Raw genomic sequence first — 16608 nt, forward strand, 5'->3', positions numbered from 1 at the left:
GGGCTTACCTGGGTGTAGGTTTCTAGGTTTGTTGTGGACAAGATTCAGAACTGAAACCACTGCACTTCTACCTCCTGGGCACTCTGGACCTTACTGGACTTCGTTTGGGCCTGACTTCATCATCCTTTCAGGCTGCTGCATCGTCTGTGCCTGTGCACCATACAAGATCTGTCCAGAACCTGTGGAGCATCCAAGACACTTAAAGATAATCTCTGTTAAAGTGAAGCAGGCACCTCAACACTGCTCACCGGTCTGCTGATCCCGAGCTCCTGCGGACTACAAAGGGTTCAACAACACAGATGGTGGTAATCTATGTCTCCCGAGGCTGGAGCTGCCCTCTCACCAAGTCTGACATCAGAATTCCTCATGGGGGCTGCATTAAGCAACCCCTGTGCACCGAATACTTTTGCAAGTGCATATGCTTGTTGGCATATCTGCTACAAGTGCATTGGGCTCCAAGTAGCCCCAACCTCTGGTAACGTTTTCCACCAAGATCTTCAGCCACATCGCCTCGTGGGCAACGTGGCCTGCTACTTTTGATGAGCTGCTGAGGTCCTCTTCCAATCCCTGTGCCTGCGGCCTGTGGCTTCAGGTGAGTCTCCTGGACCTTGCTGGTCTCAACTGTGCACCTTCTTGATTTCCTGCATGGGTTGCATTTGCCAAGACTTGTTGGTGCTCCCACCGGACACCTGACCCCTCAGCACTCGACATCCTTTCTGGGACAGCTCACATCTGGGTCCTGGTCATCCTCAGCATTGCCTGGTCCTCGCAGTTGCAGAGTCAAGGTCACCGTCATCATTCCTGAAGCACCCGACATCGGAGGGCATTCATCTTCCAAGTCTCCTGGTCACCCCTGAGTGAGATAGACTCTGACCCCTCTGCTTCCAGGTACTCCTCATCAAGAATCCATGGTTGGATTCCTCCGTACACTTTCTCCTCATCCAGCAGTGGCACTTTCCTGAACTCCTCCATTGGGCTCGACAGGTTTCCGATGCCACTTCACACCTATGCACCCGGCTTCCCTGGGATAGGTAACTTGAGTACCATGGTATCTACAGGTGGGGTGGCTCTCCAAATTTCAAATCAATTCAAATCAGGGACATTTTTACAGCACACATATCACTCGGAAGTCTCATGAAGCTTGCAGACGGCTCTGATAGAGTACTCGTTTAGTCGTCAAATAGCCATGACTTCAACTTTTTGCGAAAGCAGTTGTGATCTGGGATAGTACGTAGATTCAAGGGAAGTTCGTTCCAAGAGACAGGAGCAAGATAGAAAAAAGACCTTCCTCCGTTTCTCGCAGTGTCGATTCTGAGAGGTGTAAGAAGAGATTCATTGCTCGATCTTAGCGACCTACAAGGCTGGTACCAATGTAGTTTTTTGGACCAGTACCCCGGGCCTTTTCCATACATGTTTTTGTGTGTGAGACAGAGAGTCTTAAATAGTATTCTCTGTCTGACTGGGAGCCAATGTCGAGATCTCAGACAGGGGGCAGACGGGGATCTTGGCGGGAGATTCAGAACCAGTCTGGCTGCAGTGTTCTGCAAAATCTGGAGTTTTGTGAGAAGGCCAAAGTTGAGTGAGTACAACACGGCATTTCCATAGTCCATGCGATTTATTATCATTCCCTGGACTAATGGTTTCCTGGCCGCCATCGGAATCCATTTAAGGCCTTTCGTAGGTTACGCATCACTCCAAAACATGAGCCATGTGATTGGCCTGACTTTTCATTGACAGTTGGCTGTCCATGTGAAAACCTAAATTCCGTACCGGTTGGGTATTGGACAAGGGCCAAGGTTCGGGGGCCACCAGTCATGAGACCAATGCTCATGAGCATTGCCGAAGAGCATGATCTCGGACTTACCTCCATTTATTTGAAGATGGTTTGTACTCATCCACCTGTCAATATGGGACATACATTTTTTAAAATGATGCTTTGTTTCTAATGGATCTGGTCCAAGAGTGACCAGGATCTGCGTGTTGTCAGCATACGACACAACATCAAAACCGTAAAATCTGATCACCTTGGCCAGCGGCGTCATGTACAGATTAAAAAGAGTTGGACTCAAGATGGAGCCCCGTGGCACTCCCATCTTGACTGGTGTTACATGAAACAGTGTTTCCCACCTGAACCGTTGTAACTCGATATGTTAAGTAACTTTTAAACCATTTTAGTGCGTTCCCCCTGATACCAATCTCCCAGAGCCGATGTTCTAAGATGCTATGGGAGATGGTGTCAAAGGCGGCGGAAAGGTCAAACAGGACAAGAATTGTTGACTGACGTTTGTCCAAAGCTGGCCTAATGTTGTCTGTTACCTCAACCAGTGCTGTCTCTGTACTATGGACTGCCCTGAAACCCGACTGTGAGGGATCCAGTAGCCCATGGCTCTCTAGATGAATGACAAGCTGTTGATTTACTAATGATTCCAGCATCTTCCCAAAATAGGGAAGCAGCAAAATAGGACTAGTTCAGGCAGAGTTTTGGATCGGCTGTGGATTTTTTTAGGATAGGCCTAAACCTAGCAGCTTTCCAGAGTTCCACAGAGATTCTTCAGGGTCCACTAGGAAGGTTCTCTAATCTTTAAAATTCCAACTGCAACTTGCACATGGACTTGTACGGAGCACGCAGTTGTGGTCCCACACTGCACACGCTCTCCCTGAGGACCCTACCTACTTATCTTGGGTGGTTCTGTGGGTGCCCAGCAATTCTACGTCCTCTCAACATTGTCATGACTTGAGTTGTGGTTCTTATACCACTTTCTTAGTATATGGTTTGGTCCTCCCTGGGGCTCACTGTGTATTAGTGCTATTTACTATGATTTATTTGCTTAAGTATTGTGTGCTCTGTGTCTATCTCCATGTGGGAGATACTGTAACGTACTAGAAAGTGTTATAAAATAAATACATATATTTATAAATACTTTGTGTGGTTCATTATCATTTAATCTATACTATAAGATTGCATTCTGGTAAAACAAGCTGTTTTACACTTCTTCAAGACTAAGCTTGAAGGCATCTCTCCACAGCTACCACTTGGATAGCTTTCTAACATTGTCTGATACCTCTTAAATCACCATAAGGGTTGTGTGGACTGGTTCAAGATGCCCACTTACATTAGTGGACATCCTATACCAGGCCAGCTTCTCACATTGTTGTGCAGAGGTTGGGATTCACTCCGGCATTGTTTTACCAGATAAATCTTTGTATTGATTAACTGAAAACCCACTAGTACTAGGCACATATAAATACAAGCTTAGAATCGTAATTGCTGCTGAACTTGAGGTTGGGTAAGTCAAGGGTCTAGCACAGACTTTCTCCAACCTAAGACAGTTTAGCTCCCACTAGGTTAGGTAGGTGCAACACCATATCTCACTTAGGTGCATATTATCAAGGACGGCGTTAAAATTATCGCCGGTTTAGCGGCAGAAAACTGCCGCTAAAGCGGTGATAATGGGCTTGATAATATGCCCTGAAGAATTCCAATAGAAGCCCAGGTTCTGCTGCGAACCTGGGCTTCTATGGGAATTCACAAGGGCATATTATCAAGCCCATTATGGCCGCTTTAGCTGCAGTTTTCTGCCGCTAAACCGGCGATAATTTTTCACGCCGTCCTTGATAATAAACCCCTTAGTATGCCTACTAAAGGAGATGCCAGTGGCTCTCTGCTCAATAGATACAGTGAACGTTCATTCCAAGAACGGAAAGCACTGTGTGCATCTAGAAAGCTGAAGACAGGGTGAAGTGGCAACACTCAATGCCTGGTAGAGGTGTTACTGTTGGATGACCTGAGGAAAGCCTCCGGGTCAGATGCACAGGACAGAGTGGGTGGGACAGGGAATGAAGATAGGGCAGGAGGGGAGCCCTTCTTTGACCTAGAATCAACCCCTGAAAAGGGAGAGCCTGGTGGCTCCTACCTGGACAATGCAGGCCTCCAGAGGAGAACACAAAGGGAAAAGAGGATGCCCTCTTTGGTCCTCCTGGGAACGTGAAGAGTAGACCAAGGAGGACTAGATCCTCCTCTGCAGAATCTGATACCTCTAGACAGTCAGTAGGGACCTCCATTTCCATTTTAGATAGAGAGTACCAAATGCTTGAACTTGAGAAAGCTATGGTTAGGCTCAGGAAAGAGCAGTTGGCCCTTGAGAGAGAGTCTCTAGGAGTTCTGAAGGCAAGAAAGAAATTGGGACTAGCGTTCCATGTCTCTAAAAGTAAGGAACATTTGTTTGCCAATAGGAACCTGAGCAAGATTGTCCTTCCCTACCATGTTGGGGATAACATCTATAAATGGATTACTGCTTTAGAGAGGGCCAGTAAAGTTAAGAGGGTCCCTCAAGAGCAGTGGGCAGCTGTCTTGTGGCTCTTCTTTGCTGACAAGGGTAAAGATAAATTCCTCAGTGTTAAAGAAGAGGATGCTGACAATTACTCAGTTTTGAAGAGTGCTCTCATTGATAAGTTTGGCTTAACCACTGTACAATACAGGATTAAGTTCAGAGACACCCAGAAAAAACAGAATCAGGACTGGGTAGAATTTGTGGCTAGTGCTATTAAGGCTCCAGAAGGTTGTTTGCTTGGCAACAAATTGCATGATTTTGAAGGATTGTACAATTTGGAAATCTTTTTATTGAACAATACAACAGTTCCAGGTAGATAAACGGTACAGTACAATTCGTCATGCAGTCTATTAACATCATCATAACAGGCGTATAGGCAGGTCCATACAGTGGGGGGCTAGGACCTCCCCGGGTCCCACCTAGTGAACGTGTTTCCCTGTATATACCCGGGATCATACCTTCCTGGCCACCTCTCAATCTAGGATCTGTATTTCTCCCAGGGGCCCCATATCTTTTCCCACTTCTTGGGGCATCCCCTGCCCTCATATACCACCCGCTCCACCAAGCGACACCAATCCAAGTCCGTTTTCCAATCGGTTACTTTGGGAGGTAACTGTGCACCCCACAGATGTGCTATGTTTAACGATCCCGATGGCCAGCAGTAGCCATGTGTTAGTGTGTGAAGACCATCTTTCTTCTCCAGTAATACTCAGCAAAAACCAGCGTGCCTTCGCTTGGATGAGAGCTCCCACCACCCCCGACATTACCCCGGCTACCCTTTCCCAATACTGTTTTATTACTGGGCACTCTCACGGAATATGAAAAAAGGTACCAGGCAACCCACAGCCTCTAAGGCAGGTATCGGTGTCCGCCCGCCCAAGTCTATGTTGCAGTGTGCATGAATAGTATGCCCTATGCAGGATGTGTAACTGAATTAATCTGAATCTGGCCCTTATAGCGATCTCTCTGGGGCTCTGAGTCGCCTCTTGCCAGTCATCGTCCTCCAATAGTCCGATGTCTGTTTCCCAAGTCACCAGGAAGGGGCCGAGGGGGTTGGGTAGATTATTCATTAACTTTTTATATGTAAGGGAGATTGCTTTATCGGGAAAGGGATCAAACAGCAGTCGATCTTCTAATGGGGCTTCCTCGGGTATGGTTTTGCAGTCTTTAATATGGCATTGTAATGCGTGCTTCAATTGGACGTACCTGTACTGCTCCGTATTTGCCAGCTGATACTCTCCTTGGAGGTTGCCAAAGGACCTCATTTCCTCCCATTTCCATATATCCCCAAGATAGTCAATACCAATGTGACTCCAGCAACGAAATCCCATCAATCGACCCACCTCTTGTAGTCCATCGCTATGCCATAGTGGGGTCCGTTGGGTCAATTTATCCTTCCACCCTAGTGCCTTAGTGGTCGCGTCCCAAGCCCTCACCACCATCTGAGTATGCATCGGGAGCAGCTTCCTCCCTTTCGACATATAAAGCGCTGCCAGGTATCTGGCCGTTCCCACCGCTAGGCGGTCCACTCTGTACCCGGGGTCAGATTGCGATACAGAGACCTAGGCATTAATATGTATAAGTTGGCATGCTAAGTAGTAGCACCTTATGTCCGGCATGGCCAGTCCCCCTTCGTAGACCCCTCTCTGGAGTTTGCGGTGCCCAATCCACGTTGCCCCTCCCCTCCAGAGCAGGTTGTGTTGCTCGCCCTCAATGGTACGGAAGAAGGCGTCAGGTAGCTTATGTGGCGTGTTCTGTATCATGTATAGCAAACTCGGTAGGGCCATCATTTTAAATCGGACTGCCCTGCCCTTAAGCGTGATGGGAAGTTGACACCAATGGGAAATGTCCTTGCGTAGCCTCACCAGTTGCGCCTGAGTATTCATGCACTGAAATTCCTCCAAGGAATGTGAAATCCATATACCAAGATATTTGAATATGTCCCGCTGCACCAAGGCTGCGCTGTCAGAGGTGAGCCAAGGAAGCACACCAGACAAGTTGAACACGAGGGACTTATCTCAATGTATCTGATAACCCGAGTAGGTACCAAATAGCCGGATGAAATTAATGAGTCTGTGAAATGTCTATCTCAGGCTGCCCATGTAGAGTAAGATTTCATCAGCATATAATGAAATGTGCTCCTCCCACATCCCGCCAAATCAACACCCTTCACTATGGGATCACCCCTGATCCAGGCCCCTAGTGGTTCGAGTTCCAGTGCGAAAAGGATGAGAGACAAGGGACAACCCTGGCGTGTACCCCTGTTCAGCAGAAAGGATCGAGAAAGCACACCATTCACCTGAACCCGGGCACAAGGGTCCCAATATAAAAGGTGAGTCCATGCCACAAACCTGGGGCCCAGGCCAAATCTAGACAATACCGCCTGGAGGCAGGGCCATTCGATGCTATTGAATGCCATGAGTGCATTGAGGGAAAGCAGCGCAATCGGTACTGCTGGGTTGGATGCCGTAGCTTGCATCACCACATATAGATGGTGGAGATTCAACCTAGTATTGCGTTGGGGCATAAATCTGTTCTGGTCCGGGTGGACCAGCGAGGAGATCACCGGCACCAGACGGTTCGCTAACACCTTCGCCAGTAATTTGTTTTTAAAATTGAGTAAGGAGAGGGGTCAATGTGATCCGCAGAGCTGCCGCAGTTTGTCCCTCTTAGGTATAACCACCACCGTGGCAGAGCGGAGATCCTGGGGCAGGCAGCCCTCCCGTTGTGCCGCAGCAAACATCTCCAACATGGGTCCTGCTGTGACAGTAGCCACACATTTAAAGAGCTCAGCAGGCAGCCCATTTGGGCCAGCAGCCTTGCCCGATCGAAGGTCCTTCATAGCCCCCTCCACTTCCTCCCTCGTGAGGTCCCAGTCAATGTCCTCCCTATCTTCCCGCATCACCGCCGGCAGGGACAAATCTTTTAATAAGTCCTAGGATTCATCTATCGGTATATCTGCTCATAGTACGTTGCAAACTCCTCTGCAATATCTGTACCTGATTGATGGGTCTGGCCCACCTCCGTTGTAATCCCAGCTACCCAGTTACTGTCCCTGTCTCGTTTTTCCAACTAAGCAATAAGCTTATTTGCTTTGTCGCCAACAGCCGTCTCTGCACGGTGGCTGCGTGTTGATGAGCTGCATCCTCCCATAGGTCCCTAAGTTCCTGTTGCTTAAGGCGAAGCCGTCGCAGTAAGTCCGGGGTACCCTGTGGCTGCTGCGCCATCTTCCCTTCCAGAGCCTCAATTTCTTGTTCCAGATCGTCACACATGGTGCGGTCCTGCTTCTTTTTAACACCCACCTCCGCCTGAATATATCCTCTGACCACTACTTTATACGCCTCCCACAGTGTACAGTGCGAGTCGACAGACCCGTGTTCTCTTCGAAATATTGTCTGATATGTTCCCTAAGTTTTACATGGAAGTCCCTATTCTTCAAATGCCAGGGCACAATACTTGGGGGAAGAGTAAAATCCTTGACAGGGCCTTTAAACCAGATCTCGTCCAGGGAGTGATCAGATATACCACATGCCATGTGATGTGCGCCATGGAAATATCCCACCTGGGTGCATTGTGTGAAGATGTAGTCTAGTTGAGACCCGCTTCCATGTGCAGCAGAGATATGAGTGTACTGCCTACAAGAGGGATTGTACAGTCACCACAGGTCTGATAGCCCATCGCAGAACAAAACGTTTGCACCGGCCCTACTTCCCCTGGTCGACTCCTCCAGGCAGTCCTGTCCCAGCTCTGGGACATTACGTCATTCATGTCCCCAACCAATACTAACACCACAGCCAACATACTCAACAACGTCAGGCTAAGTTCAGGGAAAGTAACTCTGTAAAGGCTGGGGGGGATGTATACAGAGCATAAATTAAGCTGTCTGACTTGCCACATCCCCGCAAGTGCCACAAATCTCCCCTGTGGGTTACGCCAAATTCGGCCCAGGACAAACAAGACTGTATTCTTCACCAGGATCGCCACCCCCTTGGATCCAGATGTGTAACCCGCGTGAGCCCACAGGGTATATCCAAATCGATTCAGTGCCAAGTAGTGATGGCCCTGTAAATGTGTTTCCAGCAACAAAACAAGATCAGGGGAATGTCTACGCAAATATTGAAGGACCACAGTCCGTTTGATTTTGTCCCACAGCCTGTTAACATTCCAGGACCAGAGTTTCAATGACTTTGTGTGTTGAGTGGCAATTTAGACACCTGGAAACATGCATATCGCCTACATTCAGCCAGAACCCACCCACTCTGACCCAAATCTCAGAGTTGTCCCCACTCACACCTCCTCCATTGCGTATCTTTTGCTGGAACATGAGAAACTGTAAACATTACATTTAACTTGTGATGTTGAGAACAAAAACGAATAACCCATTCAAACTCCCCCCTCCCTGTAGCACTGCACAGTAGGCATAAAACTACCCACTACGCTAATTTGCAGAGCGCCTGTCACCCACAATGGTACATTTAAACTAAAGCGGGGCACATGGTCCAGCTTCCCACCCACCCAAATTCCCTGAATGTTTGAGCCCAAATAAACAGTTCCAAGTAGTCCCATCAGTGTACTTGCATGAAAGTCATCGAGATCTCACAGGAGATCCCGGTCAGCCCTCTCGCCCTGTCTCCAGTCATCCTCGTCTGCAGTGGTGGAGAGCGAGCTCAAACCTGTGGGTAATCCCAAGTATGTCGGCTGTATTCAGTCACCGTTTGTGTATCACTTGAGCTAGTGCAAAAGACAGCTGACGAATTCCACAGATTCGAACAAAACAAAAAATCTCTCAAAGTTAAGAAGGACATAAAATCATATGTATTAGAAAGGACATATTCCTACTTACAGAAAGACTTTTATACCAACCACACATATTCCAACCCCCAGAATAGCAGACGTTGGGGTAGGTTTAACAGACGCAACAACCTGGTGGGACTTTCTGACACTTCTGTCGATTCCTCAGAAAGTTCAGATCAAGGAGAGACCCCTAGTACCTCAAATCGGCCCCCTAACCAGACTTTTTTAGGCAGAGGCCAGAGCGAACCCCCCAAGCGGGGCCGTACCAAACGGCAACCACAATGGTACAACCCTTCAGGCGAACGACAGACACGCCAGAGATTTTACCAATGGTAAGAAATAAAACTGAATTCCAAACCATTCCTATCTTTAATCTCTCTAAGCATACCCTGGCAGACTCTGAATTATCTCTCCTCAGCAAAGGGCTGTCTTTTCTCCCTACCATTAAGCCCAATTTTCTGGAACTCCAAACTGAACTATTGAGGTTCTTTCGGCGAATACGACTACATGCATATTTCTCGCTAAACCCCTCACCTACTACAGTTGCCAATGCTCCCTCACACCCGCCTTCCACTTTCTCTCCCACCTCTAATATGATTCCCAGTGAAATTCTAACGTTTGAGAAAATGGTACTCAAGGATTTATCATCACTTGAAAGTACAAAGAGATTTATTCCATATAACCTCTCATTGGAAGAGAAGAGGGTCATAGACACATTAAAAAACAATGAGTCCCTTGTAATGAAGTTTGTCGACAAGGGCGGCGGAATAGTTCTACAAGACAGAGACCTATACAAGAGAGAAATTCTCAGACAACTTAGAATATAGAATTATATAGAACGTAGAATTTCTATTCCTAAATATCAAATCACCACGAACTCCGGTGATTTACACCCTTCCCAAAATTCATAAAGGTAACACCACACAACCAGGGCGCTCCATAGTAACTGGCTGTGGCACTACTTTAGAACCATTAGGCCAATATGTTGACTACTTCATCAAGGACTTTGTTCCTAACACAGATTGTTACATTAGAGACAGCATGGCCATGATCAACTTAGTAGAGCACCACCCATTCAACACGGATTCTGACATTCTATGTACTTTAGATGTTGAATCACTCTGCACTAATATACCGCAGATCGAAACAATGTTAGTCATTGAATGCACTCTGAATTTAAGACCGCACCCCCACAATGTACCCACAATTATTTTTACTGTTACTGCTTGAACTATGCCTCTCAGGGAACTTTTTTACAATTGACAACACATTTTACCAGCAGGTAAAGGGTACCTCCATGGGGGCCGGTTTCACCCCCAATCTAGCCATACTGTTTATGGACCACCTGGAAATGTCCATAATTCTCACACATCATAATCCATTCCATACGGGCATCACCCTATGGAAGTGATACATCGACAACATTTTTCTAATATGGCACACTGATGAAAACAGTCTCAATCAGTTCCTTCACTGGCTCAACAATAACTGTCAGGGTCTCTCCTTCACTCACACATAGAAAAACGTCCATTCCCTTCTTGGACCACATGATCCATCACTGCAATGGCGAATTGATCACAAGTCTATACAGAAAGCCTACAGACAAATTACCTTGCTCAAATACAACAGTAACCACCCACGAGCACTGCGCGACTCACTTCCGTACTCACAATTTTTACGCATCAGAAGGAATTGTTTTCTCAAAGAAGACTACTTCCAAGAAGCTGTGGTACTCTCCTCCAAGCTCCAAACTTGCGATTGGTACGTACCGCATTGAAAAGGGCATGGTATTGCCCCAGAGATGTCCTCCTATCCCCCAAACCTAAGATTGACTCTAACCGCATGAAATGCGTAACCACTTTCTCACCTGTGTCGAATGTTATACGCAAATCAGTCCTAAAACACTGGACGATCCTAAATGCAGGCACTTTAACCATTGAACGCCCGTTGTTTGCTTTTTGCAAAAGCTGCAATGTAAAGGACCACTAACAATCCCTAAACCCGCAACGACGCTCACTGACCTATGGGGTCTCAACCCCTTGATAGTGCACGTTAAATGTGGGATGTGCAGTGTGTGCGATTTTACTATTGAAGGAAAAGAATTTGCATTCAATAACGTCAAGATCACATCCAAAAGCTTCACCAACTGTAATTCTTGTAATGTGATTTATGTAATCCAATGCCCTTGTCAGAAAATCTATATAGGACAAACAACGCAGAAAGCCCGCCTCAGGATCTGCCAGCACCGCAGTAGGATTCGCTGTAAAACTCCCAATGCACCACTGGTGGAACATTTCTACAATGCAGGTCACAATGTAGATGACATAAAATGGACGATTATCAGCTTGATCAAGCCTCCTCCTAGAGGCGGAGACATAGGCAGCCTGCTAAACAAAGAGGAACTCAAATGGATTTTGCACACCCAGAGCATAAAAAATGGATTAAACAGAAATGAGGATTGGATAACCTTATTGTAAATCGCCAACTGTAAATTTCCCCAAACATCTCTTATAACCAATGTATGACCTACCATCATCTATCACCTTGCTGTTTTCCTTCCCTTTTTTTAAAGAAACCTTTTAACAAACCTATGTAAGATGTATCACGTACTCTCACCTTCAATTCAACTATCACATGGTTTTTCTACATATTCATGTACAAACACAGTTTTTCTTCTATATCCATGCTTAATCTGATGCAATCTGCTGTCCCAACATTGAAGGTGCACTTGCGCCATTTTTCAGCAATATTCCCGCAGGTCACAATCACCCTATTCTCGCATGCACCCTTATTCCACTGAGGAAAGTATTGCCCCCAACAGACTGCATTCACTGCACTACATCATAAGTATATCATAGGCACCCGCTTTACACCTAACATGGCCGCCAGGGTTAACATTCTAGCTTCACCACCGGGAAATCCAGCGCTATTTAAACTCACCGGCGTCCTCCGATCCAGCAGCAGCATGGAGCCACCGAGCTCTTCTCAGATGGCATAGGATGGTCCAAGGACTCCCTGCCACCGGCACCGCCATGATCTCATGCAACCAAGGTAAGGAGCCCATGGTCCAAGCGCTGCCTCGCCCGCACCCTGCACGACAGGGTTAACCCTTTTTACAACTTAGTCTTCCTTATTACAGGCTACCTTCCCCCACTGATGGTTAAGCACCTCGCGGGTTGACTACGATCAATCTTCATCTCCCATGACGGTAAAGGACCATTTCTGGACCCAAAGTCATTGGCTCCACCGCACCACAACCTAATTACGTATGAGACAACTTGCTCCCAGCACTTCTTTCGCCCGCACGAATTATCTCGCACCTTACTAATTAGCCATTCCCTTTGCAGGCCTCCCTCAACGCTATTGGCACCATCCCGCATTCCCGCAGGGCAATCCACTGTTCCCTGTTGAGCCTCTGAGCTCATTATTTACGGCCTAAATTCCCAGTCACCAGCTCTACTACGAAGGTAAGAACACCAAGCCTACCCCGGCGCCACAATTGCTCCTTGTGACAAAATAGGCTCACGCTCATTGAGTTATAGCTTCACTCCTAATTAGGGCACCTTCTATCCCAATTAGTCCTAATCCCGCCGGATTCATAGAAAGGCAACGTGCTCACTTTAATTTCGTGAGACACATACCACCACCTACTGTTGCGCGCTCACCTTCACTCCCCCACGCATCCCAACTTGTCACCAATCTACAGGCTCTACATAAATGGATCCTTCACTGCGCCGTCTGCACTTTGCATCATGGGACCCTTCCCTCATTAACAAGCATACTCTTTTTTCTTCCTTCCCTTTATCTTTTTATTCATGCAAATAATTGTCTAGTCCTAATGTTGTACAGGCATTGATCTTTATCTGTCCTGATGATGATCCCGGTATCCATGTAAACGGGATCAAAACGTCGTCAACCTTTTCAAACACCGTGCACACAAATTATCTGTATACCATGTGTCACGGATGTGTCAACTATTACGCTTGTTTCACTTTCCACATCTGTTAACAAGCCTTTCGTTTTGCCTGAATGTCTTGTTTTGTTTTTTTTATATTTTTTTATGTTTCTATGTCTTAATTATTATTTTGCAGAAACTTCCTCACTTTTATGTTTCTGGATACAGGAGTGTATTCAACTGTATATTGTTTTGTGTTTTGATATCTGAGAATACGTTTGATTAAATCCCACTATCTGGCTGGACAGTAACAATATAGAATTGATTCTGTTCTATATCTATTTCTCCTGCTCTATCTACTCTTGACAAGGACCATTGTCCTCGATAAAAAATACATGAAGAAGGCAAGCAAAAACCTGGAGGACAGTCAAGAATAGCAAAAAGCTTGGCATGACCAAAAGGCTGTCATGTTTACCAGCCAGGCCAGAAAGTGTGGGTGTTGGAGCCTGTGGCCCCAGCAGCTCTCTAAGATAAATGGAGTGGACCCCACACTATTATTGAGCAAAAAGGTGAGGTCACCTATCTGGTGGACCTTGGCACTCCCAGGAGCCCCCACAGGGTGCTCCATGTGAACAGGTTCAAACCTTTTGTAGACACGGCTGACATGGACTTGCTCATGGCAACTGAATAGGGACAGGAGGAAGAGAGTGACCCTCTCCCTGATCTCCTCTCACCAAACTCTGATGATGACCTGGACCTCTGTCACAGGCCTGCACTCTCCCCGACAGCTCCTGCGATCTGTTGCTGCCTCTGGGCCCCCTGCATCGTGGGTTCGATTCTGCTGTGTGTTGACTCATTATTTGGTAACTGTATCTGTGTTCTGTATTTAATTTTTTTACTCAAATCGTGCCTGCCTGCTTTTCTTTCGTATTCTGTATTGTATTTTTGTATTCTGCCTACCTGCTTCTGCCCCCCTCTCGCCGTCCACACCCCTTACTTCCTGGCACTGATCACCCAGCCCCTCCCCTCTCCTCGCGAACATTTTCTCGCCTCCCAGCTGAGCCCCTCCCCTCCCCTACAAATGCAGACCGCTGCGGGGGAGCGCTGGTAAGACCTGGACCTCGGTCACAGGCCTGCACTCTCCCCGTCAGATCCTGCGATCCGTTGCTGCCTCTGGGCCACCCGCCTCATGGGTTCGAGTCTGTTGTGTGTTGACTCATTGTTTGGTAACTGTAGCTGTGTTCTGTATTTTATTTTTTTCCTCCAAAAGCGCCTGCCTACTTTTCTTTCGTATTCTGTATTGTATTTTTGTATTCTGTCTACCCGCTTCTGGCCCCCTCTTGTCGTCCACACCCCTCGCTTCCTGGCACTGATCACCCAGCCCTTTCACTCTCCTCACTCCCATTTTCCCGCCTCCCAGCTGAGCACCCCTCCCCTCCTCTACTAATGCAGGCAACTGGAGCGCCAAAGGCGGGCCTAAGGCAAGCCCGTCTGTGCCCATCCGTGACCCGAGCGCGACCATCGCCAGGACCCCTGGCTCGCTTAGGCCGCACCGCTACGTCTCTACTACCTTCCACGCCCTCAACCCAGGAAGACACGACGACTGCGCAAAATCTACGCCGAACAACACATACGGGCAGTTCTCGTGCAGACCCTGCCACAGATCCTTCACCATCGATAGAGCCCCTGCGGCCACCGAAGGAACGCCTGACGCACACACCAACAAGACCCTGACCTGCATCCTGCTCAACATGCGCTCCCTGCACTGACACACCATTGAGATCTGGGACCTGCTTGACACCCTCTCGTCCGACGTCACCTTCTTCACGGAAACCTGGACTAACGCCACCTCCGGCCCAACCTTGCCACCGCCATCCCCGATGGCTACAAGATCCAGAGAAAGTACCGCCCGCACCGCCCAGGAGGAGGACTAGGACAAGGTCCAGACCAACGCGACAAACACCAAGGAACTGTTCAACGTCATTAAGCAGCTCGCCAAACCCACCTGCGAAGCCACGAACATCACACCTTTCCAGGTACTCTGCAACAAGTTCAGCTCCTACTTCCATCTGAAGATCAAGCCCCTTTACAACAACTTCAGCGAATCAACGACGTACACCACCCCCCTACCCACCGCCACTATAAGCTAACCATCACGTCCTGGGAACCCACGACCATCGAATGCATCACAGCCACCATGAAGAAAACCCACTTGGGGGCCCCTACGGACCCCTGCCCACCACACATCTTTCAGAGGGCCGCCACCTCCATCGCACACGAACTAGGACGCACCATCAATGTCTCACTCACATCCAGCATCTGCCCAGAAGACTGGAAACGGGCAGAAGTAAAACCCCTCCTCAAGAAACCTTCAACTGACCCAACGGATCTGAAAAACTACCGGCCCATCTCGCTCCTCCCCTTTGTGGCCAAAGTCACCGAGAGAATCGTAAACGCCCAACTGACCACCTTCATAGAAGAGAATTCCATCCTGGACGCCTCCCAGTCAGGATTCCGCAGTAACCAAGCACTGAGACCGCCCTCCTCACCGCTACCGACGACATCCGCATGCTACTCGACCAAGGACACACCGCGGCCCTCATCCTGCTAGACCTCTCCGCAGCTTTCAACACCGTTTCACATTGCACACTCGCAGCCAGACTGCACAACGCGGGAATTCAAGGAGTCGGCCTCGACTGGATCCAATTCTTCCTCTCTGACAGAACCCAGAGAATCCGTCTCCCTCCTTTCCTCTCCAGACCCACGGAAATCATCTGCGGAGTACCCCAGTGATCTTCACTCAGCCCCACACTCTTCAACATCTACATGGCCCCCCTCGCTGCCATCGTCAGACAGCACGGGCTCAGCATCGTATCCTATGCCAATGACACCCAGCTCATCCTCTCACTCATGAAGAATCCCGAAGACACCAAACTATGCTTCCAGGAAGGCATGAAGAACGTGGCAGCCTGGATGAAGGACAGCTGCCTGAAGCTAAACTCAGAGAAAACCGAAGTCCTCATCCTTGGTCCCCGTACCTCCGCTTGGGACAATACCTGGTGGCCTTCCACCCTCGTAAACCCACCCACCCCTACAGATCATGCTCAGAACCTCGGCATCATCCTTGACTCCTCCCTCTCCATGAACCGCCAGATCAACTCTGTCGCCTCCACCAGCTTTAACTGCCTTCGCATCCTCCGCAAGACTTTCAAGTGGATCCCTTCCGACTGCAGAAAGACCGTCACCCACGCACTCATCACCAGTAGACTGGACTAAGGAAACACCCTCTATGCCAGTATAAACAAATCCCTCCTGCACAGACTCCAGATCATCCAGAATGCTGCCGCCAGACTCGTACTAGGAACTCCTTGCCACAAACACATGACCCAACACCTACGAGACCTCTACTGGCTCCCGGTCGAGAAGAGGGCCACCTTCAAACTCCTCACCCACGCCTGCAAATCCCTCAACAACATCGGACCGAAATACCTCAACGAAAGGCTATCCTTCCACATACCCATGAGAAACCTCTGCTCTGCCGACCTTGCCCTGGCAGAGGTCCCTCGTATCCGCTGGAACAGAACAGGC

This window comes from Triturus cristatus, chromosome 2_2 (genome assembly GCF_964204655.1).
Source record: "Triturus cristatus chromosome 2_2, aTriCri1.1, whole genome shotgun sequence".
In the NCBI taxonomy this organism is placed as follows: Eukaryota; Metazoa; Chordata; class Amphibia; order Caudata; family Salamandridae; genus Triturus; species Triturus cristatus.